We start from the raw sequence: 23,672 nt of genomic DNA on the forward strand, positions 1-23,672 counted from the left end.
TTAAGATTAAGCCAACAACACTCTTAATCCAAAGAATTGTGTTGATGCCGATCTACTCAATTGATTAATCAAATCTACCACAAGGATAAACCGATTATTAATTGGATCCTCTTTTACCAAAATAAGAATTGTGCACACCAAAGATTATAAAACCCAAGTTAGATCTTCAATATCTTCTTTGTCTTCAAATCTTCTTAAATCTTCAATAAAAATCTGCACACAATCACTTGTAATCAATCACGCACAGAACGGAGTCCGTTAACAATGGATTATAACAAGATCGTATTTAGGACTAACAACAGTCTAAAGATCCATGTTGAAACTCTGAACTAGTTTGAGTGAATCTTATATCAGAAGAGAAGATTCTCAAGAATAAACAAAGTAGGTGCAATCATATTTCAACCACCATTAATCAATCAAATCAATGAAAACAAAAGATAAAGCGCAGTTATCTAGTTTCCCACCAACGGTACACGCTAGAGCTTCTCAATCCCAAAGAAGACTTTAAACTGAGCGGCCGTAAGAGATTTCGCCTAATTAGGTTACTCTCCTCTCCGAATAGGCGGCTACACCAGTAACAACAACAAAAGAGGAAGTTTGTTGTTACGAAGGATTAGTTTGCTAGAAAGGCAAACTTCAAGTATTTATAGACAAGGAAGTTTGTACACCAAGGAATTTCCAAAATCGAAAATATTTTCAAGATATTCATTAAAGTACAAATTCGGTTTTCATAATTCCTGGAAATGCTCTGTCCAAAAATAATGATCGAAATCTCTTGGAAAATAGAATTAGTAATGCACATTACTAATTCCAGAATTTCCCTACAAAATGAAATTAATAACTTTAATTAAAAGATTCTTAACTTACTTATGTTTCGATTCTGGGATTCTCTTCCCTTAGCCGTTAAGGAATATCTTTGAACAATTAAAGAAATAAACATTCATAGCACGTGTTCAAAGTATGTCGACATCCTTACTTTTTAAGTTCTCTTTTACACTTACAACCTTGAAACCGATTTTCCACACTTCCAAACAAGTTTATAATTGGTTCATCTGACTTTCAAGAACTATGCGATTGATCAAACCAACATTCAATCACAATCATGGGTTTAACGGTTCTACCAAAACAAGTTTCGGTTCTACCTCCATGTGAGTACTGTGCATAGTCACACTAGCTTTCCAAAATTCGGTTGACTAAGTACTAGGATCGGTTCCCCACATATATATGGTATCTAACTTATATGTGTTGCACATGTCCATAGGATCGGTTCCCATTTGCCTAAAAACGTGTTGCACATGTCCATAGGATCGGTTCTGTTATAACCCTTGTTGCACCCCATAAAAGGATCGGTTTGCCTTTGTGATGTACTTCACCTCTTACTAGGATCGGTTCCCCTTTCCCATATTTGGTCAGATAAAACACAAACCCGATCATACCATCTCAAGTGATTACTTAAGATCAGTTTCACTAATAAAAGTCATACCAATACATAAGTCAGGCCTTTGTGAATAGTTCTACCAAGAACACAAATAAATTGTGAGCGGTTGTACTCAATCACACATATTGGTTGTTCATAAGATATGCAATGAATAACAAAACCAATAACACCTGGTAATTTCCTTTTCGGTTCACAAACAAGTTTATGAACTTACTTCCTTAGAACACATGTAATTGTTCCATAGGATGAAATCCTCACCTCATACCCATACATAATCACAATAGCATTCAAATGATTATGGCGATGCCTTATCTACAAAGTTTAATGGTTAAGCAATAAACCTCGTATTGTGTTCCTTAATACTATGTCTATCTAGAGTTCAAATATGCTTTGCAGTTATGTTTTCAATATGCACGACTTGAAAGATATGTTAGGGAATGAAACAGTTCAAGTCAAATATCACTAAAATCAAGTGGAAGGATGATTGTTGTCGTTGTAGCTCTTTGCTTCTTCACATCTTCAAGACTTCGCAATACTTGTAATGTCTCATATCCTAATACTTTCAAGCTAACCTATACTAAGTTGACTCTAGTACATAATCAAGCGACTCTTAACATGAGTTTTGATTCACTAAAATATGACAACCAAACTTGACATACCAACGCTTTGTGGGTTCAATCGAGCCATGCACTAACAATCTCCCCTTTTGTCAATTTTAGTGAAAAACTGTTACATCATATGGATAAACAAATTACAAGAATTCATTACACATCCGCTTGATTCCCGATTCAACAGCACAATAAAACTGCTTACACTTAATCCTTGAAAATGTCGTTGTTGACATTATAATAACAAAGCTAATACTCCCCTAAGGAAGATAGGTATATATTAAATCCGCACGTCTTTGTTATACCAATTCATATGACATGTTACTCCCCCTTAGTCTGTGCTTTCATTCTTTCGTTAGATAAACGTTCAAGCACCATTTTTTTTTCCTTAGTGATACCAATCAATATAAAGTCAATGCCAGTATCACCTGTTTACTCCATATATTTCTCCCCCTTTTTGTCACAAAAATGACAAAGAAACAAAAAAAATAAAGGACAACACGAAAAGAATCTTACAAATCTCAATAGACTTGCAACCTGTAGAGTTAGGCACGAGGGTTCCACACATCATGTTCTGATAACCAATATCAAAACCGAAACTACAAGTAGTTTTATTTTGATATATTATCAAGGAAAAAATTGTCCGAAACAATTTTTCTAATTTAGTTTAGCAAACCAAAAATCAACTAAGCACTTTAGTCCCTTTGCTAAACCGATTGTTAAAAAAAACCGCTTAATTCGATAAGGCCAAAACAAAGATAAACTCTATTTTTCTCATCAACTTCAAATTATCCATAAACTTAGACCTTTCAATTTTAAACAAGACAAGTACTAGGTTAGTTAACTAGCATTTCTTGTTAAGGCATTCGATTAGACTTGAATAACCGAAACCTCACTTCGATAAGTCTAACTAAGATCAGAATTAACTTAGTTTCTCTTATCCGGAATCGAATTGGACTAAACAACTCATCTTGTACACCTTTTATTTCTTTAAGCCATAAATAATTCATAGAAACCAAAATAAATCAACTTGCATAATTATTCACCTCAACCGGAAGCAATTGAAACAACATAGACATTAGAAGCACCGCAATTGCACCGAAATTTTGTAAGCCTAAATAATTGATACCATACAAAAGCAAGATAACAATAGTTTTTCTTAACCGAAACCAATTGAATCACACACAACATCAATTGTACCGAAATTTTGTAAGCCTAAACAATTGATACCACACAATAAAGCAGGATAACAATAGTTTTTCTTAACCGGAACCAATTGAATCACACATCCACACACACATCATGGAATAAACATCAATTGTACCGAAATTTTGTTAAGAAAAAGCAACAAATATATATAATATAAACTCAGGCTTTTCTTAAACAGGAAAACAATTAACAAACAAGATTGTTACCTCAAATTTCACATCCACTTCTCCAATATGTTTGCATCTTCGTCCAGGGAGAATTGATATCGAAATATCATCACGTTGTCATCCTTATGCATAAACAAAAGAATAACAACAACCCTCAACCTTTACCATAGAAAGGTTGAAAACTGGTTTTAACAATTGCAAGCAAGAGTTGAAAACCGTCTAAACACATATGTTTTTATGCTAAACCAAAACCGATTCAACATATTGTGACTTTTTCACATATTGTTTCTACCAGAACCCCTCATGATCCTTTGATAAAGCCTACCAACATGGGCTAGAACTTAATCCTGCTAAACTAAAAAGTCGCCCAAACCATAAGGGTTCACAATATATGAGATCGAATACTAAGGTAGTAAAACCGAAATCAAACATCCCATAAACATACATAGCAATAAGATAAAAGCATTTAAGCACATGCTATGTAAACCGAAAACTATCACAAGAAAAATTACCAATCAAATAATTTTATTCATAATAGTTTTATTCATTAATAAACCAAAACAATCAATGAAAGAGATTAAAAATTGATGTCTATTATTCTATTTTCTTGAAGACAATTCAAGCTTCATTTATTTGCTCCTCAGAACCTTCTTCAGAGTCTTCTTCTTGTTCTCCTTTTAGAAAATCATCATTGATATCTAGGATTCCCTGAAGGGTTTTAGGATCATTCCGATATGCGAAAGCCAGCTGTTCCTGAATATAGTTTAATTGTCTTCCAAGACGTAAAATATGGAACATGAGATCTCCATATGAGATGTTAGATCCCTGTATTGTTCCGCTCATACGATTGATAATTCCTTGTGAGAGACTTTTAATTTCTTTTTCATCTACAAAGTTGTTTCCTACTTGTTTTTCACATAGCTTGGTGATGAGACAAGGATATCTAAGGTTTCTGTGAAAACCTGTGACATTGAGAGGTTCAATGATTTTGATCATTTGATTGATGATTATTCCACAAACATTAATTCCTTCTCGCCTTCAAGAAGATAGTAAACTAATTCTAAAAAATCCCTATTCCAAAGAGAAGAATCTCTCGTACAAGCAAACAAGGTTGCTACGACAAGTTTACCGAAAACCCTAAGATAAAATGGTACATCTTTGGTTAGCATTTTTCCCTTTTTCCATTCAACAGTTTTCCCAGTGATAAGTTTTGAAATGTTATCATGCTCAATTTCAAAACCAGTAATCATATGGCCTTTCACTTTATAGTTGATGATTTCTGATATCATCTTTCTGTTGACATGAAGAAAAGTAATTCCAACCAAAGTACTAAAAGTAAGTTTTTCATGATTACTATTGTGTATATTCCCATAAAAGATTCTTACTATGTCAGGTGAATATTTTTACAAATTCGAACAAATTTCCCCAGATTCGGTCTTAAAAAAACTTCACATAATTGGTTTCTGAAATATCTGGATCGAATCTCTTTTCTTCAGTAAAGTTTATTCGCTTCAATGTTTGATACCTTTCGAAACATGTATTATCTACGAAATTCGTAAGGATATGCTTCCCTTGGATTAAGTGGGGAAAATTGATTTTCTCAACCTCTTCGGGAGGAATAAATGGATTCAAGACAAACTTGTCTAATTCAAATTTTTCTTCTCTTGTTTTCCTTTTCCCCATACTTGCAAAAATATGGAAAACCCTAGTTACGGTTTTGATCAATCTTCCCCAATATGTTCGAACACATAGCACGAGATTATCTTTTATAGGAAGACTTGAAATCAAAAATCGGAAATAACTAGTTTTAGGAAAAACACTCAAAATCGGAAACCGTGGCTTGTGGGGAAACAATTCCGATCTTGTATCTAGGTCTTTCTTTTTGGAAAATTGGTTTTATATGGACTGGATCTTTATTTCGGATTGATTCCATGTTTTTGTCTAAAAACCTATTTACTCTTTTATTACCTGAGAGTAGCAATATCACTTGAAATTTATTCAAGAATTTACTAGAGTATACAGAGATAGATTTGAACAAGATAAAAATATCATCAGAATCATAATCCCAGTTCAAAAGATCACTTGCTTCATTAAAACAGTTGTGAGGTGAATGAAGCAAACCATTGTTAATAGAATTATTAATTGAAAACACATTCCTTGAAGAATCACATATTTTCCAAAACCGCATACTAGAGAGCGGAACATTGACAGTCGTTGATCTGAAAATGTACACGCGTATACTTTGGTAGGCCATCCAAAATATATTTAAGATTCCTGATTTTACCTGAAAACAATAGCCGATGTTCATAAAAATCTTACACAGAATCTCATGCATTTTCACGATACGACATGCCTCATAGGCCATTGTACCATAGTTATTTACCATAATGGTATACAATCCTATGATGACCAAAGGATCATGTTAGTCACTCAAGACATACACAAGCATAATTCCTAACATGTTTAGGAATAAGAGTATTACATACCTCATACGTGATTTCGACCACGATCTTATAAAGTAGTCAAATCCTGCCACTACGTTAACTGAATCAGACATTAGATTCAATTATTATAGGTTGGATCGCACCAAACACAGATTGTTAGATCTTTTTGTGTTTTCCCGCTCTGATACCAATTGAAAAGGCGAGGGTACCCAAATATACCTCAAGCTAAAACTTTTCCTACCTATAAGTCCTTTCTCCGAAAGTGATTGTCTATGGACAGAGTCGAGACAATACAACTAATCGGTTCACACTTCATGTGATCGTCTATGGATACAAGATCGAAACAATACAACTAAATGTTCGGACTTAACCAAACATAATAGGATTGCTTATCAAGTAAATAGGAATTAATGTTTGCGCGATTTACTTTAATTATAATAAAACAATTATAATGCGGAAATATAAAGTAAATGACACAACAAGATTTTGTTAACGAGGAAACCGCAAATGCAGAAAAACCCGGGGACCTTTTCCATAATTGAATACTCTCAGGATTAAGCCACTACACAAAATTACACCAACTTCGTATAGTTGAGACCAAGCAACTAAACCTATAGTTCACCTAGTTCCGTCTGTATTCCCACGCCTCCAACTTATAAATAAGTTACGTACTTGGAACAATTCCTTTGGTTCGTATTCCAAACAGTAAAGGAACAACAAATCTTTTTGGTATCAACTCTATTTAACCAAGTGATATGAGTCATACAAAGGCTCTTCGGTTTATCTTAACATAAACTCCTTCGGCAGGTCCTTAGATCTATCTTATGTTCAATTACCGAAGTAATCGTGTAAGATTAAGCCAACAACACTCTTAATACAAAGAATTGTGATGATGCCGATCTACTCAATTAGTCAATCCAATCTACCACAAGGATAAACCGATTATTAATTGGATCCTCTTTTGCCAAAACAAGTATTGTGCACACCAAAGATTATAAAACCCAAGTTAGATCTTCAATATCTTCTTTGTCTTCAAATCTTCTTAAATCTTCAATAAAAACCTGCACACAATAACTTGTGATCAATCACGCACAGAACGGAGTCTGTTAACAATGGATTATAACAAGATTGTCTTTAGGACTAACAACAGTCTAAAGATCCATGTTGAAACTCTGAACTAGTTTGAGTGAATCTTATATCAGAAGAGAAGATTCTCAAGAATAAACAAAGTAGGTGCAATCATATTTCAACCACCATTAGTCAATCAAATCAATGAAAACAAAAGATAAACCGCAGTTATCTAGTTTCCCACCAACGGTACACGCTAGAGCTTCTCAATCCCAAAGAAGACTTTAAACTGAGCGGCCGTAAAAGATTTCGCCTAATTAGGTTACTCTCCTCTCCGAATAGGCGGCTACACCAGTAACAACAACAAAAGAGGAAGTTTGTTGTTACGAAGGATTAGTTTGCTAGAAAGGCAAACTTCAAGTATTTATAGACAAGGAAGTTTGTACACCAAGGAATTTCCAAAACCGAAAATATTCTCAAGATATTCATTAAAGTACAAATTCGGTTTTCATAATTCATGGAAGTGCACTGTCCAAAAATAATGATTGAAATCTCTCGGAAAATCTAATTAGTAAATGCACATTACTAATTCTGGAATTTCCCTACAAAATGAAATTAATAACCTTAATTAAAAGATTCTTAACTTACTTATGTTTCGATCCTAGGATTCTCTTCCCTTAGCCGTTAAGGAATATCTTTGAACAATTAAAGAAATAAACATTCATAGCACGTGTTCAAAGTATGTCGACATCCTTAATTTTTAAGTTCTCTTTCACACTTACAACATTGAAACTGATTTTCCACACTTCCAAACAAGTTTTGAATTGGTTCATATAACTTTCAAGAACTATGCGATTGATCAAACCAACATTCAATCACAATCATGGGTTTAACAGTTCTACCAAAACAAGTTTCGGTTCTACCTCCATGTGAGTAATGTGGATAGTCACACTAGCTTTCCAAAATTCGGTTGACTAGGTACTAGGATATGTTCCCCACATATATATGGTATCTAACTTATATGTGTTGCACTTTTCCATAGGATCGGTTTCCCTTTACCTAAAAACGTGTTGCACATGTCCATAGGATCGGTTCCCCTTTATGCTGTAAACCTTGTTGCACCCCATACAAGGATCGGTTCCCTTTGGTGATGTACTACACCTCTTACTATGATCGGTCCCCCTTTCCCATATTTGGTCAAACAAAACACAAACCCGATCATACCATCTCAGGTGATTACTTAAGATCGGTTTTACTAATAAAAGTCATACCAATACATAAGTCAGGCCTTTGTGAATAGTTCTACCAAAAACACAAACAAGTTGTGAACGGTTGTACTCAATCACACATATTGCTTGTTCATAAGATATGCAATGAATAACAAAACCAATAACACCTGACAATTTCCTTTTCGGTTCACAAACAAGTTTATGAACTTATTTCCTTAGAACACATGTAAACATTGTTCCCTAGGATGAAATCCTCACCTCATACCCATACATAATCATAATAACATTCAAATGATTATGGCGATGTCTTATCTATAAAGTTTAATGGTTAAGCAATAAACCTCGTATTGTATTCCTTAATACTATGTCTATCTAGAGTTCAAATATGCTTCGCAATTATGTTTTCAATATGCACGACTTGAAAGATATGTTAGGAAATGAAACAATTCAAGTCAAATATCACTAACCTCAAGTGGAAGGATGATCGTTGTCGTTGTAGCTCCTTGCTTCTTCACATTCTTCAAGTCTTCGAGTAATACTTGTATGTCTCATAATCCTAATCTTTCTAGCCTAACTTATACGAAGTTGTCTCTATATATAATCAAGTGACTCTTTCATTGAGTTTTGATTCACTAAAATATGACAACCAAACTTGACATACCAACGCTTGGTGGCTTCAACCAAGCCATGCTCTAACAATGGGAAACGATGTATTTAGATTAGAGGGTCATGCATTTTGGTTGAATCACATGGAGGAATCAGGTAATCTATGTTCAGAAGGTGTGCCTATTTGGGTTTTCTTCGTAGTCCGAGTAAAGAAAAAAAAGGGAAATTTCGTCTTAGATCCCAGCTATCCGATCCTGTCCTATTTCGGTCTGGTCCATCGACACTGGTCCGATCAACTCGGTCCAACCAGGTTCATCCAAACCGGTCCGATCAACTCGGTCCAACCAAGTCCATCCAAATCGGTCCGATCAACTCGGTTCAACCGATCCGACCTGGTCCGATCCAACCCGGTCCTGCCTGTTTCTGTTCTGTTTAGTTTTCTGGTTTTTGGGACGGGACGTGCGCGACTAAGTCTGTACTGGTTCTGCCTATGTACGTTGGGAACTAAAACTGTGAGGTATGTAACTAAAGACCGAATATTCGTTGGGCTTATTTATATGTTTTTTTAGAACATACCTAGTTCTGTTTTTTTGTCTTAAGATAAGTTGGTAACTTAAACTGTAAATGTTGATCTCGATCATTAAGAGTTTTGGTTTTTGAAAAAGCGGGGGTCTAACAACACCACCCAATATTTCGCTTAGTAATCTGTATGGACAAACTCCAATATACTTTTTATGAGAATCAACTAGACAGTTAGACTCAATCAATAAAAAGATATATCAAAGAGTTTATATCTCAATCTCTCGATTTGATATTTACTCAAGCAAATGGAAATTTGCGAGTCTTTATCAAAGAGAGATAACTTGGATGGTACCAAAGACCAATGTCCAAGAATCAATCAATATCAATCAACAACCAAAGGTTGGATTTCCAATTGATGATATTTAACCCACAACCTGTATTATTTCAATTATATAAAAAATATAATGCGGAAAAAAAAATAACACAGACAGCAGAAGTTTTGTTAACGAGGAAACCGCAAATGCGGAAAAACCCCGGGACCTAGTCCAGATTGAATACACACTGTATTAAGCCGCTACAGACACTAGCCTACTACAAGCTAACTTCGGACTGGAATATAGTTGAACCCCAATCAGTCTCCCACCGATTCAAGGTACAATTGTACTCCTACGCCTCTGATCCCAGCAGGATACTGCGCACTTGATTCCCTTAGCTGATCTCACCCACAACTAAGAGTTGCTGCAACCCAAAATCGCAGACTTGATAATAAAAAAATTTGTCTCACACAGAAAAGGATAAATCTGTCTCCCACAGAAAAACCCTAGGTTTTGTTCCGTCTTAAGATATAAAATCAAGGTGAACAGGAACCAATTGATAATCCGGTCTTATATTCCCGAAAAACAACCTAGATTAATCAATCACCTCTCAACAATCCTTCTTGACTACACAAGCGGTTTGTCGAGGAATCACAAACAGTGAGACGAAGATGTTTGTGACTTCTTTATCTTGCCCGTCGGAGAACTCTCACGATCTTAAGCCAATCAATAGATTGTACTTGTACGATAGAAGATGCAAGATCGGATCACACAACTACGATAAAAGTAGTATCGGTCTGGCTTCACAATCCCAATGAAGTCTTTAAATTGTTAACCTAGTTTTAGAGAAGAAAACCAAAGGTTAAAGGAGAATCGACTCTAGCGAGCGCACTAGTATCACACAGACGTGTGGGGATTAGTTTTGCACAATGGTAGCTAGATGTCTCCTTTATATAGCCTTCAAATCAGGGTTTTGCCTTAGATACAAAGCAATCCATATTCACTGTTAGATGAAAACCTGATTTAGATTCAAGCTAATATTTCTCAACCATTAGATCGAAAACTTATCTTGTCACACACACTTGGGTAGACGTTTACTGGGTTTGTGAAAACCGTGCCCAAACGTGTACGTGTATGTTGGTTCAACATAGTAGCCCAAAATGTTAACCATATGAGCAATTCATATTAACCTAGTTCTTTTTCACCATAACTAGTTCAATTGACTCAAATGAACTAGTTAGAGAGTTGTTCAATTGCTACGAGATCTTATGTAACTACACAAGATACAACTGAAACAAAGATGATTTGATTCGATTGAATCGGCTCATGAACTTTATAGCCACGGTTTTCATAAATAATTCCTTAGTAATTTAAGTTTCATGTTCAGAGCACATCTTTAGATCATAACTACTTAAGCTCACAAACAAGTTCGCGGACTTAAGGCAACCGCCAGAGTTTTCCAAACTCAGCAGAAAATCTCGGCAAAGAGACTTCCGCTAGTTCGCGGACTGAGTTGGCGGACTTGAACTTCACGAACGAATTTGGAATCCCATCAGAATATCTCGGTACAAGAACTTCCGAAAGTTCGCGGATTGAGTTTGCAAACTGGGTTCGCGGACTTGGCAAAGTTAATTCCTCCGGTTTCTCTCAATCAACAAAGTTCGAAAACTTCGGATTAAGGAATACATGGTTATGTAATCTAAACTCTCATTCCAATCATTGAGACATTCTTAAAGGGCGTTATATTGTCGTTATTCACAAACCATTTCACGTCAGAGCAATTCTCAAAGTAATTGAAACTTTTCATGACTTTCGTCACTAGGTGAAGATAAACTTGATCAAAGCGAAACGCTTTACCAACACACGATTTCGAGAAAAAGATAAGTAGTGAATACTCAGATCGAAATGTCAAATGTGTATGACCCAGTCTATATAGCATACGACTTTTTGTCTCATAAGAAGTAGGAGATAGAATAGATAGACTTTTGAGTGATAGATAAGTTCAAGTATCCACAAACCTTTTTGTTGATGAAGTTCCACGGTTCCTTGAGTAGATCTTCGTCGTTGTATGATGACTCGCCATGAAGTCCTTGAGCTCAACTACACTTTTCTATCCTAGTCCGAGACTTAGCTATAATAGACTAGAAATCAAGACTCATAGTTTTGATCACTAACATTGACAAACATGCTTGATATAACAATGCATGTGAGGTCGACCGGGCAATGCTCTAACAATCTCCCCCTTTGTCAATTTTAGCGACAAAACTATTAATACATATGGAATACAAAAAAGATAAACTTTAGTGGCTCCTATTCCATAGTCTAATCTTCAACGTTCCTTGAAATCTTCGTCCTTGCAAGTACTCCAACGATCCCAAAGGTTGTAAGTTTAGCACCACCGTTGTTGAAGATCCGTAGATATAACAATGAGAGAAATCGAGATTCTCGATCATTATTATACAGTGTCATAGTATCATTATGTAACATCAAAGTCCAATTGCATCACGACTTTAACAACAATACTATGGTGATATGTATCACTCCCCCTTAGTCAATACTCGATCTCGATCATGGAAACCACTCCCCCTTACACAATGATTTGAAAACCATATGTATTTGTAGTGTGAACTACATTATTTCTCCCCCTTTTTGTCAATAAAATTGGCAAAGGTAAAAGAACAAGATCATAATGAAATTTCCACAAGAGATATTTCATAGACTAAAAGAAAAAATACATACCAACTTAATTTAGATGCAATCATAAAGCCGAAGCTAAATGCATTCATCAAGGAATTTTAAGATACAAGATAACCCCTATAAAATTCCACAGCCGCACACCCCGCAAGATATTACCATTAAACACAAGTTCAAAAGAACTCTCCCCCATTTGATGTCATTCCCGAAAGAACAACAAGAGCGACCTTAATTTCGAAAGAAAAGAAAGGATTTTTTAATTGGACACCAAAAACCATGGAAATGATTTTCTATATCCAAAACTCAACCAAATTAATCACAAGTAAACCCATGATTAAGTTAATCGGAATACGCAACTAAATCAAACCACAAAAGTGATCAATTTAATTGATTGTGCTCAACATAAGAAACTCACGGAGCTACGACTAAGATAACTACACGGAGATGACTACCTTAATCGTTCAAATACTCAACATAAGGAAAACCTTACGGAATATACGACTACATCAACCAATAGAACATGATTAGTATAGCCGTTCATATACTCAACACAAGAACTTGTGGAATATATAAAAAACTCAACTAGATTAATTACAATAGAACCTATAATTAATCTAATTGGAATACACAACCAAACTAATCACCGAAGCAATCAATTTAATTGTCAAAAGATTTTGCTCGACAAAAGAAGACTTTCGGAACAAATAACTAAATAACCAATCAAGATGATTAATTTAGTTCAAGAATGCTCAACATATAGCATCTCATGGAACAACCAACAAGGCCAATATTAATCGACATAGTTGTAAGGTGCTCAACATAAGATACACAATGGAGACTTCACGGTAATATATAACAAAATGGATCAATGAAGATCAATACCGTGGATAACATACAAGGATCTATTCTATTTTCCATCAGTATTTGCATAACGACATAATAGACTTTATCCTTGTCAAACAAAATATTTCATCATATTTTCCATCAAATAAATGACTGCATAGGCATAACTTTTGTAATTGTCAAAAGTCCATTCATCCTTTCATCAATACGAATATCAATTTATGAACGACTTTACTTTTGACACAATATGGGACCTTCAAGTTCACGGACGCAAACAATACATATCCCATAAAAATATTGCAATACTTCAAAACAGATTAATACTGCAATAATGTCATCTTCCAAATATTTTTAGAATTTCAAAACCAATAAACCTAAAAAATAAACATAAGAAGATGAAAACAAAAATAGCTATGTGTAGTCACAATCTTCGCTATTCAAAGCTCTAGTTATTCTTCCAACTAATCCCAAAAGAAGACATACTAGGCAACAATTCCTTTGAGAAAATTCTTTATCATTCCCGAACTCCTTGTTATCGACAACCATCGGGACATAAGGTTCGCGGAGATAAGTGTCAATACCCACGAACTGTCTTGGCTGAAAAGGTCGAATTAGGGTCCTCTGAATTTCCAAAGATTTAGACACGAACGTCTTTAATTCATAAATCTCCCTTCTTATTTCCTTTAACTCAGCTAGAACATCGGAAAACTTCTGAGAGTTAGAAGGAACAACCATGGGTTTTCTTGTATTCCTTATTTTTCTTTTCAGGGACTTAGAAACAGGAGATTTCTCTTTTTCCTTGATTGAAGACTTAACAATCGTGTTGAAATCCTTTCCCTATGACGACATAGTGCTTTGAGAACAGTTATAAACAACTGGATTTGTGTGATGGAATCACTTAACTCAACCAGCAGTCTTATAAAGGATGTCAAAAGGAAAAAAAGGATATAGGGTTCGAAACCTATTAACAGGTTCGTATACGCCCAACTCTAAAACCCTATAAAGAGTAGAATTGTCGATAATAACCCTTTCTTTTATTTGATAGACAAAAAAATTACAAATCTAAGAAAAGAAGGAAAAACTTTTCTGAAGCCTGGATCAGTACTCAATCTTGTCTCTTTTCGAACGCGCACATGAGACAAGATTTTCCCAACAACACAATCAAGTTGTGTTGCGATGAACAACGATTTGTCCATATTTTTCCTCATGGGAGGAATCCTCTGATCTCTGTCTATCAAAACGATTTGACCATATTTTCTTTTCAAATGGTCTTATTCTATCCTTGGAAACCAACTTCTTAGACGAAGATAAGATCCTACATACCTCGGCGGTCTTCTGAGCAAGTTTCAGCTTCCTTGCTAATCGATCTGCTCTTCGTTGAAGTTTGCTGGCGTGCCTTATTTGGTGCTTGTATTTGTAACACATTGATAGTTCGTGTCCCTTCATCGAACAAAACGATCACGTCAATCTTGGATAGTATTCAGGCATCTGAGATGTGCAAGCAGCTAGACATATAGTTTATCCTGAAACATCATTGATAGGGTTTCCAGTTATCGGATTCAGTGAATCTTCCATCTTGATTGGGTTTCCCTCTTCTCCGAACCCATTGAGGTTGATATATGTATTGCTACAAGTATCAAAATCGATGTTTTCACAAAGAAGCCTTACACTTGATTTCCTATCTTCATCGGAATCATAGGTTTCAGACATTTCATCAAGTGTTACAGCTAGACCTTTGTTCCCAGTGTATTTTCTATGATTTGGGCATTCGTTAGCAAAATGGCAAAAACCCTTACACTTAAAGCACTGAGGCATATCCTCGTCATCAGCCTCGTCAGCATCCCTGTTTTTAGGAGGTACGCAACCATGAGGTTTGTCTGATGACTTAGGTTTGTCTCTTGAAAACCGTTTACTTCTCTTCAACAGAAGATCCCTAAACTGTCTTGTGATCAAGGAGATTGATTTGTCGATATCTTCATCCGAAAAATCATCCGAAGACTGATCATACTCAGAGACATGAACACTCTTACCTTTGACAAGTAATTTAGTGTTCTTTTGTGCTTTAAAGGAAACATCCTTACCGACTTTGGATGTATGCTCATGGTCAAAGATCTTAATCTTTCCAACCAAGGTGTTTCTGGAAAGATTATCGAGGTTATTCCCCTCAACGATGTCATGCTTCTTAGACTCGTATCTAGATGGAAGCGATTTGAGAATTTTCATCACAATGTCCTTTTCAGGAATAGTCTTACCCAATGCAAAAGATGCATTAACAATTTCAGACACTTTGTGATTAAACTTATCAAATATTTCTTCATTTTCCATACGAAGGTTCTCCCAATCAGAATTAAGGTTTTGAAGCCTAGCATCCTTTTCATTGGAGTTGCCTTCAAATACGGTTTCTAAGATATCCCAAGCATATTTAGGTCTAGTGCAGTTTGTCACATGATGTTGAAGATTTGGGGTAATGGCATGTATGATAGCATTCAAACCTTCAGAATTTTTCTTTGCAGCAGTTATCTCAACAGCGGTGTATTCACCAATAGGTTTGGGAACATTTACATCACCAACTGCCGCAACTGGAGCATCATAGCCATTAACCACATATACCCATGATTGAAAATCACGCGATTGAAGAAAAGCTCGCATAGCAATTTTCCACCATAAGTAATTGGATCCATCGAAGACTGGTGGTATGTTAATAGAGATAGCACCTCTGTCCATAGAGTCAGATCGCTACAACCACAGACTTGTTAGGTCTTAAACGTGTTTGCCTGCTCTGATACCAATTGAAAAAGCGGGGGTCTAACACCACCCAATATTTTGCTTAGCAATCTGTATGGACAAACTCCAATATACTTTTTATGAGAATCAACTAGATAGTTAGACTCAATCAATAAAAAGATATATCAAAGAGTTTATATCTCAATCTCTCGATTTGATCTTTATTCAAGCAAATGGAAATCTGCGAGTCTTTATCAAAGAGAGATACCTTGGACGGTACCAAAGATCAATGTTCAAGGATCAATCAATATCAATCAACAACCAAAGGTTGGATTTCCAATTGATGATCTTTAATGCACAACCTGTATTATTTAAATTATATAAAAAATATAATGCGAAAAAGAAATAACACAGACACCAGAAGTTTTGTTAACGAGGAAACCGCAAATGCAGAAAAACCCCGGGACCTAGCCCAGATTGAATACACACTGTATTAAGCCGCTACAGACACTAGCCTACTACAAGCTAACTTCGGACTGGACTATAGTTGAACCCCAATCAGTCTCCCACCGATTCAAGGTACAGTTGTACTCCTACGCCTCTGATCCCAGCAGGATACTGCGCACTTGATTCCCTTAGCTGATCTCACCCACAACTAAGAGTTGCTGCAACCCAAAATCGCAGACTTGATAATAAACAAATCTGTCTCACACAGAAAAGTCTATCAAAGGATAAATCTATCTCCCACTGAAAAACCTTAAGTTTTGTTCCGTCTTAAGATATAAAATCAAGGTGAACAGGAACCAATTGATAATCCGGTCTATATTCCCGAAGAACAACCTGGATTAATCAATCACCTCTCAACAATCCTTCTTGACTACACAAGCGGTTTGTCGAGGAATCACAAACAGTGAGACGAAGATGTTTGTGACTTCTTTATCTTGCCTATCGGAGAACTCTCACGATCTCAAGCCAATCAATAGATTGTACTCGTACGATAGAAGATGCAATATCAGATCACACAACTACAATAAAAGTAGTATCGGTCTGGCTTCACAATCCCAATGAAGTCTTTAAGTCGTTAACCTGGTTTTAGAGAAGAAAACCAAAGGTTAAAGGAGAATCGACTCTAGCGAGCGCACTAGTATCACACAGATGTGTGGGGATTAGTTTTGCACAATGCTAGATGTTTCCTTTATATAGCCTTCAAGTCAGGGTTTTGCCTTAGTTACACAGCAATCCATATTCACCGTTAGATGAAAACCTGATTTAGATTCAAACTAATATTTCTCAACCGTTAGATTGAAAACTTAGATTGTCACACACACTTGGGTAGACGTTTACTGGGTTTGTGAAAACCGTGCCCAAACGTGTACGTGTATGTTGGTTCAACATAGTAACCCAAAAGGTTAACCATATGAGCAATTCATATTAACCTAGTTCTTCTTCACCATAACTAGTTCAATTGACTCAAATGAACTAGTTAGAGAGTTGTTCAATTGCTATGAGATCTTATGTAACAATACAAGACACAATTGAAACAAAGATGATTTGATTCAATTGAATCAGCTCATGAACTTTATAGCCACGGTTTGCATAAAGCATTCCTTAGTAATTTAAGTTTCATGTTCAGACCACATCTTTAGATAATAACCACTTAAGCTGACAAACAAGTTCGCGGACTTAAGGAAACTGGCAGAGTTTTCCAATCTCGGCAAAGAGACTTCCGCCAGTTCGCGGACTAGGTTCCCGGACTTGAACTTCGCGAACGAATTTGGAATCCCATCAGAAATTCTCGGTACAAGAACTTCCGACATTTCGCGGACTGGGTTCGCGGACTTGGCAAAGCCAATTCCTCCGGTTTCTCTCAATCAACAAAGTTCGAAAACTTCGGATTAAGGAATACATGGTTATATAATCTAAACTCTCATTCCAATCATTGAGACATTCTTAGAGGGCGTTATATTGTCGTTATTCACAGACCATTTCACGTCAGAGAAATTCTCAAAGTAATTGAAACTTTTCATGACTTTCGTCACTAGGTGAAGATAAACTTGATCAAAGCGAAACGCTTTACCAACACACGATTTCGATAAAAAGATAAGTAGTGAATACTCAGCTCGAAATGTCAAATGTGTATGATCCAGTCTATATAGCATACGACTTTTTGTCTCATAAGAAGTAGGAGATAGAATAAATAGACTTTTGAGTGATAGATAAGTTCAAGTCTCCACATACCTTTTTATTGATGAAGTTCCACGGTTCCTTGGGTAGATCTTCGTCGTTGTATGATGACTCGCCATGAAGTCCTTGAGCTCAACTACACTTTTCTATCCTAGTCCGAGACTTAGCTATAATAGACTAGAAATCAAGACTCATAGTTTTGATCACTAACATTGACAAACATGCTTGATATAGCAACGCATGCGAGGTCGACCGAGCTATGCTCTAACAGTTTTAGTGTTATTTTGTTCTCTTGAATATGATATTGGCTATAGTTGAATGGTGTCTTTTGTTTAATTTGTTGTACCAACTCAATTCCAAAGTATTTATTTGGGGTTTAGAAGTACTTGAGCACCATTATTGTGTACTTGATATTTTCTTCCAAAATTTGAAATGTTCTGTGGGATGCAATCCACTGGCTCGACTATTAAGAATCGGTATTTAAAAGAAATAATACGTTGCAAATAAAATCACATGTATTCCAAATGTTGTGGAAGAACTCACAAAAGATGATATGAGTCAGAAAATTTCCATTTATCTACTTCATCCATGATACTAACGAACCAGTATATGTTGAAATATGACAACAGGAGAACTATCTTTAGTAATCTATTCAACCTAAAGTAATTGGTTAATATCTGTAGTGAGATTTTCTTGGCCTATTAAGATAAAGAAATTTCTCAAAATTAAGCTAAATGTAGCAAAATTGAAAATGGAAAGAACCCCGAAGTAATGAGGGTTAGACGTAATGACTCGTATAAAGCATGTGAAAAGGGACATATATATCATGAGACAAAGATGTATTTTTTTCCCAGTAGTAATGGCACCAAAATACAGGTATCAACTGAATATGGGATGAAGCTAAGATGTAATTCTAGCTCCCATCATAAATGAAAGAGTTGGAAATGCACCTGGTCATAGGTGTTGATATATACAATGTAATGTGTGTATCATAGTAGCAACCAATTTTCACATCAACTTTAATGGCAACAAGAAATTTTCCTAGCCAATTGACTATCTTATTCGGTTGAACTAGATCCAATGTCTACACTTATGGACTGAAACCACAAGACATAAATTCTCTAAAGCACTTGAGATATATCTGGATGAAACGTAACATATATTCGCTCTAAAGTAATTGAGTTGAATACGACTTTTGTTACGTAATAAGGCCACACTACTTATTAAATCTCTCAAGACTCAATGTCTAAGTTCAGTTTGTACTAAGGGTTAATAACACCAAAGGTTGTTCATGCATGAACTGTTACCTACCTTTTTGTAAACTTACAGTGAGAATGAAGTTGATTGCATCTATAAACTATTTCTAATGAATGTGGAAGGAAGCATATCCTTTGAAAATTAATGTGTCAATCTAGTGAATTGTAAATCACTAGAACTTGAGTTACTGAATTCATATTAACCCTAACAATGAACTGATTGGGATTGATTCATAAAGACTTTGACATAACCATAAGGCATATTGGTTATGACACGATGTTCCGTTTTGAAGTACTAACACGGGCATCACTTCATTTGAGTGTACAAGACAATGAACTAATAGAATGCGAAGTTACAGCATCTATCACAATCAGTGATTTTTAAAGTTAATAGATTTGCACTGCCTCTCCCCATTATGCTTTAGAGTAAAGAAAGCACGTCACTCATCTTACAAAGTATTTCTTTAGTAAAACATGATTGAGACCATCCTGTTTTACTTAGATGCAAACGGTAAATAACTCATTTTTCAAAGAATAAAGTGTTGTTAGTGAACATATATCCATGCAGAATGCGGACCATTCAAGTGATTTATGGCTCTGGTGGATGATTCGACGCATTGAATCAGTTATTGCTCACAACAAATAATGCGTTTAATTTTTGTAAAATTACTAGCACATATTATGCACGTAAGGACTCACCACCCCTTGTAAATGATAGAGAGTATACATCAAAAGGATTTGATGGTTATTGCATGTTTAATAGGATCAATGTAGAGCATCATATACCCCATGGTCTCGCAGAGGCTACCATCAAAGGTTACAGATGGTGTCTAAGGAATAGGTTATGCGTACCAACCTACATTTTATTTCTTTGGGGATATGCAATATTACGCGCATCTTTACTTAATTCATTTTAGAACCCAATATTAGTCATCCTTTTCTGCGTACCAGTTGGTAGTGAATTTAAGCCTGACATTTGTGTTATTACGCATTTTTGGTTGCACTATATATGTGCCATTACGAGTCCACATCGTACTATGATGGGTCACGAAAATGATTAAGTAATTTTGTTGGATATTCACTCTCAGCAATTATCCTCATTTTAAAACCTTTGGCAGGAGATCTCTTACCGCTATATTTGCGGGTTATCACTTTAATGAGACAGTCTTCCCGTCGTTAGGGGGAGATAAGAAAAAGTATTTTCTAAAGGAACGACAGGAATTGTCGTGGTGTGTTCCCACTGTGTCTCATATTGATTATTGTACTCCACAAATGTAAATGTGAAGTAAAAGAATAATCGATTTTCAAAATATACATTGATGTCGCTAAAGTGATGAAATCACACATACTAGCTGCAAACCTACCTACAAGGTTACAAATCCTCAATAAGGGATATACACCATAGACTAAGGTGTTGCAACTACACCTAGTGGAAGTGTGGTTGAGGTCGTGGCTCCATAAAGGAAGTTGGAGAAACCACTTGGTTCGATCAATCCTCGCCTAGAAAGGAAGTAGGTGATGAAGGCACGACTTACTTATATCATCAGAAATCGTCTCATAAGATTGTCTCTGAATATGTCCATGGATCAAACTGGAGGACGCTCCGAAGTTTAATGATTCCAGAGAACAATGATATCCCAAGTGGATTATGAGAATGCGAACGAGTCAATGGAAAAATCATGCGAGCATATTGATGATTAATTTCATATACACTTTCTTAAGGAAATAGAGCAAGATGAGATTGAACCAAGCTCCTTGTTGTTTAATTTCAACGAGAAACATATTTAGCCTATACAATCCAGGTAGAACTTGGTTTTTTGACAAATATACAGGTATTTGGTGTGGTAGTGCTAACCAACCAAGTGTAAAGCCTATTGGACATACATGATTAATTTGTCACAAAGCATAATGATAAGAAAGCAGTCTTAAAGTATAAAGACTCGCCTTGGGGCGTGAGGTTTCTCATAAATCCTGAAAAGGCAAGGGTACCCAAATATACCTCAAGCTAAAACTTTTCCTTCCTATAAGTCCTTTATCCGAAAGTGAATGTCTATGGACTGAGTCGAGACAATACAAATAATCGGTTCACACTTCGTGTGATCGTCTATGGATACGAGATCGAGACAATACAACAACGAAGTGTATTTACTTGATACAAAGGTTCGGACTTAACCAAACACAATGGGATAGCTTATCAAGTAAATAGGAATTAAAGGTTGTGTAATTTACTTTAATTATAATAAAACAATTATAATGCGGAAATATAAAGTAAATGACACATCAAGATTTTGTTAACGAGGAAAACTGCAAATGCAGAAAAACCCCGGGACCTTGTCCATAATTGAATACTCTCAGGATTAAGCCGCTATACAAAATAAACCAACTTCGTATAGTTGAGACCAAGCAACTAAACCTATAGTTCACCTAGTTCTGTATGTATTCCCACGCCTCCAGATTATGAATAAGTCACGTACTTGGAACAATTCCTTTGGTTCGTATTCCAAACAGTAAAGGAACAACAAATCTATTTGGTATCAACTCTCTTCAACCAAGTGATATGAGTCGGACAAAGGAACTTCTGTTTATCTTAACATAAACTCCTTCGTCAGCTCCTTAGATCTATCTTATGTTCGATTACCGAAGTAATCATAATATTTTGCAATCAATACCTTTAATCCCAAGGAACCGTATTGATGCCGATCTACTCAACTATTCTATCCAATCTACCACAAGGATAAACCGATTATAATGAGATCCTCTTTTTACCAAAACAAGTATTATGCACACCAAAGATTTATATAACCAAGTCATAAATCTTCTATCTCTTTTGTGTCTTCAAATCTTCTTAGATCTTTAATAAACACCTGCACACAACTACTTGAATCTCTTGTGATCAATCACACACAGAACGGAGTCTGTTAACAATGGATTATCACAAGATCGTCTTTAGAACTATCAACAGTCTAAAGATAAATGTCGAAACTTCGAACTAGTTTGAGTGAATCTTATATCAGAAGAGAAGATTCTCAAGCATAAACAAACTAGGTGCAATCAAAGTTCAACCACCGTTAGTCAAACAAATCAATCGAAAACAAAAGATAAACCGCAATTATCTAGTTTCTCACCAAAGGTACTCGTAGAGCTTCTCAATCCCAAAGAAGTCTTTAAATTGAGCGGTCGTAAGAGATTTCGCCTAATTAGGTTACTCTCCTCTCCGAATAGGCGGATTCACCAGTGACAATACAACAGAGGAAGTTTACTGTCTAGAAATGCAAACTTCAAGTATTTATAGACAAGGAAGTTTGGACACCAAGGAATTTCCAAAACCAAAAATATTCTCAAGATATTCAATAATAATTTTCATATTCGGTTTTCATAATTCCTGAGAATGCTCTGTCCAAAATAATGACCGAAAATCTCCTTAGAAAATCTTTAACTATCAAATGACATTACTAATTCTTATTTTTTATATATAATTAAAAACCTTAATTAAAAGATTCTTAACTTATTTAATTTTGATCCTGGGATTTACTTCCTTCTTAGCTGTTAAGGAATATCTTTGAACAATAAAAGATACGCATAAATGCACGTGTTCAAAATATGTCAACATCCTTACTTTTTAAGTCCTCTTTCATACTTACACACTTGAAACCGATTTACCACGCTTCCAAATAGAATTGGTTTATCTGACTTTCAAGAGCTATGCGATTGATTAAGAACTCTCAATCACAAATCATGGGTTTAACGGTTCTACAAAAACAAGTTTCGGTTCTACCTCCATGTGAGTACTGTGCATAGTCATACTAGCTTCCCAAAATTCGGTTGACTAGGTACTGGGATCGGTTCCCCACATATATATGGTATCTAACTCATATGTGTTGCACATGTCCATAGGATCGGTTCCCATTTCTGCTATAAACTTTGTTGCACCCCATACAAGGATCGATTCCCCTTTGTGATGTGTTGCACCTCTTACTAGGATCGGTTCCCCTTTACCCAGTGTTTGGTCTTACAAACTACACAAACTCGATCATACCATCAAGTGATTACTTAAGATCGGTTTCAATAATAAAAGTCATACCAATACAAAAATCAGGCCTCATGTGAATAGTTTTATCAAGAACACAAACAAGTCATGAGTGATTATATTAATCACACATATTGGTCGTTCATAAGAGATGCAATGAAGAACAATCCCAATAGCGCCTGGAAATTTCTTTTTCGATTCACAAACAAAGTTCATGAACTTACCTCCTTAAAACACATGTAAAAACATTGTTTCCTAGGATGAAATCCTCACCTTATACCCATACATAATCACAATAGCATTCAAACGATTATGTCGATGTCTTATCTACAAAGTTTA

This window comes from Papaver somniferum, chromosome 1 (genome assembly GCF_003573695.1).
Source record: "Papaver somniferum cultivar HN1 chromosome 1, ASM357369v1, whole genome shotgun sequence".
In the NCBI taxonomy this organism is placed as follows: domain Eukaryota; kingdom Viridiplantae; phylum Streptophyta; class Magnoliopsida; order Ranunculales; family Papaveraceae; genus Papaver; species Papaver somniferum.